The sequence below is a fragment of the Haliotis cracherodii genome, unplaced genomic scaffold, assembly GCF_022045235.1.
Source record: "Haliotis cracherodii isolate W230 unplaced genomic scaffold, xgHalCrac1.p SCAF_5, whole genome shotgun sequence".
NCBI classification, from domain to species: Eukaryota; Metazoa; Mollusca; class Gastropoda; order Lepetellida; family Haliotidae; genus Haliotis; species Haliotis cracherodii.
The window spans coordinates 9,373,704-9,377,551 of record NW_027266308.1 but is presented as its reverse complement, the minus strand read 5'-3'; positions in this window follow the sequence as shown (position 1 = coordinate 9,377,551).

The window sequence follows — 3,848 nt, the reverse complement described above, 5'->3', positions numbered from 1 at the left end:
GGATTACGCGCAGGAAAAACTCGTGCACCGGAAGTGTTTCCCGATTAGCTAAACTCGTACCCATGACATCACGTGACTGTTCTGGTGAACACCTGCATGAAATATACAACACTTCTAACCTGATTTGACATCTGTTTATATAAATAATCTTAACCGACAAAGCCATTGGCGGTGGCGTTTGTCTCGCGAGGTTAAAGCCTTGACTCGTCACACCCATTCACCACATGGGTACACCATGTAGAGCCGATTTTTGACGCCCCTCTCTGTAATATGGCTTGGATTCTGTTCCAAATTTCCCAAATGATTTTGTATCAATAAATGGTAATTTTAAGCGGTATTCATTATAATAGAATGGAGATTTAATACAGTGGACGGTCGACCATGAGTTGCCAAGCGCCTTAACATTTGAATGCATATTAATCATAATGATGATTATGAAAAATAAATTTTCAAAGAATTATGATCAATATGTATAAAGTACCACACGAGCAAAAACGTATTAACTGAGGGTCAAAGGAGAGTATACCGATTATTTTTTTTATGTAATGGAAAATCTTTGAAAGAACTGTTGTTTAACTTGATTCTGTCTATTTAACCATCACTCATTCCTCCAACAGTTCGTGAAAAGTAATCTGTGGCTGAATTTTTGTGTGTAAAAATACATTGCTTCGGTGAAGGCAAGGGTAGGAAATGAACTTGCAACCACATGACCCCTAACATTTTTGAAATGTTATTAATTTATTCCGAAAAGAGCACATTTATTGATTTTCAAGATAAGATATCAAAGATAACCATCAACGAAATTCATATAGTGGGGTCCCTTAGAATGTATAAATTGAGAGCCAATTTTAAAGAAACCGTTCATCACTACGTTCCAGTTCAGTTTCAAGTATCCAAGTATCAGGGGGTTCAGAGAATAATGGGGGTTGGGAGGTGATGGGGCGAGGGGGGTAGGAGTGGGGGGTGGGTGTGGGTGTGTGTGTGTGTGTGTGTGGGTGTGGGGGGGGGGGGGGGGGGGGGGAGCTTGTGGTGGTTAAAGCGTTTGGGCGTCACGCCGAACGCCCGGGTTCGATTCCCCACAAGGGTACAACCCGTGAATTGTCGTAAAAGGCAACTATGCTTGTCGTAAGAGGCCACTGACGGGATCGGGTGGTCAGGCTTGCTGATTTGGTTGATGCATGTCATCGTATCCCAGCTAGGTGGACCCGTGAAGATCCGGGGTAAAATAGGTCTTCAGCAACCCATGCTTGCCGTAAAAGACGACTATATGCTTGTCCTAAGAGGCCACTAACGGGATCGGGTAAACTTCTGAGTCCTGCAATGCTGATGTGCCAAAGGGACGCAACTTTGCTCAGCGAATTGCGGGATCTTAGACGACTGGGCTGCCCGTGCCCTCTCATTGAATAGAAGAAGATAATATATATGATGTGAAGGATATACAATATATAGAAGCATATGGGAACAGTTTTTTGTTTAATTATAAAGATGATACAAGATATTCTGGAAAACTGTTAAAAATGCACGAGGTGGTGATATATGTCTCCTCGATATCTCCAGCGCTCGCATTTCGGTACACATGTACCTACGCTCAATGAGATGCGATCCCTGGAGATAGGGGATGATTTGCACAATGTGTATGTGGGAGGGTATATATATATTTAGAAGAACAGCCATTAAACTTATTTTGAATATTACTGGTTTTTGCATTAACAAACAAACAAAGAATACGATACTTCGTAGTTAAAAGGTGTACAATTATGAATGTATGCATATTTATATGCGTTCATGAATGCGATTTACCCCCCGCATTTTACTTATAAAAATTCCTAAGGGGGATAGAGGTGACTATGCCTATGTAAGAGGCAACTAACGGGATTTTGTGGTCAGGCTCGCTGACGTGGTTAATGCATGTCATCGATCCCAATTGTGTGGATCGATGCTCATGATATTTTTTCTAGAAACAGAATGAACTTGCAATTATATTTGAAAATGAGGGTTTACCCCCCTTGAACCCTCCTGTGTTGTAAGAATATACTGATCTGCAGACAACGTTCGGTTAAAAAAATGGTGGCCTATAAATCCTCTCGTTTCGACCATAAACAAGAAACTGCACATGTGTGGAACGTTTTTCATTCGACAACTTAATAATAATAATAACCATTATAATAATAATCCATTTATATGGCGATGCATCCCATACATAATCATGTTCTAAGTGCTTAGACATTTATTACCCCGGTCAATGGATCAGTGTGCACTATACAATTATTCTCAGCTCCCTGGGGAGCTAGAAGATTAACAACCACATTGCCATCTCTTCCTATCGGCCATATTCACTGCTGGGTGAACAGAGGCACAATTCGAACAAAGGAGACAGCGCATATGCTGCTGCTTCAGGACCGAAGCCTTAGAAACTCTCAGGAACGCCGTCACCCATCCAAGGACTCTCTGCGACCGACGTTGCCTTAAGGGTAAGTTAAAACGAAAATAAACCTATTTTTTCTACTAAGAAAGTGTTATCCGAAATATACCATTTGTTACATTTGACCACTTTCTAAATGGCATTGTGAATGCATAACTTTCGGCAATGGGAGCCGTGCCAATTTACACTTGTCAGAGGGGTACACAAAGTACGTGATCTAGACTACCAGTTGCCGGACTTTCATTTGTGTAACATCTGTGGCTGGTTATTTTAGATCACCGACTTTGTGTGCTAGCGATTAGGTGCCTCACTTTGGCAGTGTGCGTTCGAATCCCGGACGGGACTCAACCACAAAAAGAACGAGAATCTGTACTTCACTAAAAAAGTGTTATCCCAAATATAAGATTTTATTATTTTCTTCTTGTACTATGTCATCATGAAACGTATTTACCTAGCAGTTTCAGAGGCAAAACAACACAAATATCACAAGTATCTAATTTATTTTATTCATTATATAGGTTCATATTTTTCACATTTACCGAGAAATATATTCCATAATAAACACACCATGGCTTATGCCCTTTGCAATATGACGTCATTGGTACCAATTGATAAAGGAATGACGTCATAAAACTTTATTAGACTCGTTTCACGTGGTGTAGGTACAGTGGGGTGTGGTTCTATCTTCTCAGATGCGCAGCCTATTGTTTTGCTCAAAACACAACGCTAAGCACAATTAATCTAAATTATGTCTTTTCCAAAATCGCAACTGAGAAGACAACAATGCATGGATAACATACTGTAAGATACGCGATGATGGTTGTCAGGGTCCGTTGTATGAATCGCATTTATTCGTTTATTTGTGTTGCGCATATTGACTCTTGCTGAGTTGCTGTCGTGTTCCGCAAGAGTTTATACCTGCTGGTTCTGAGACTGATCGGAAGCGGATGGTGTACGATCCTTATATGGAAACGGGCTAAAGGGACAGAACTCTCATTAAGACCCTGACTGGGCTGTTTCTGTAAACAAATGCAGTAAAGTAGAAGTAACTCGGGTAAGTTTGCAGTTTAGATATTAAACAGATAAAATCTAACCACAGCAGTATTTAAGAAATGTGGTTTATCAGGAGTAAGGTGATATTTGTTCATAGTTTCACTTGATAATCCTGAATATCCAGGATGTTGTCTCGTTCACATGTTCACTTCCTGCATGGTTATGTCGCTACTCCGTCCTCAGCTGATCATTGCGGTATGCAGCTAATTCATGTTGGTGGAGTAATTTGTGTTACGTATGTTGTGCCTCTACAATATTCATGAGTGGGCGTGGCTTATGTATGCACGTGACACTATCTTCCGCAAAGCTAGTTCACGCCTAACGAACGCATCGCTGTCTCGCCTGTAATTGCGTGATACGATGTTTCACTCAC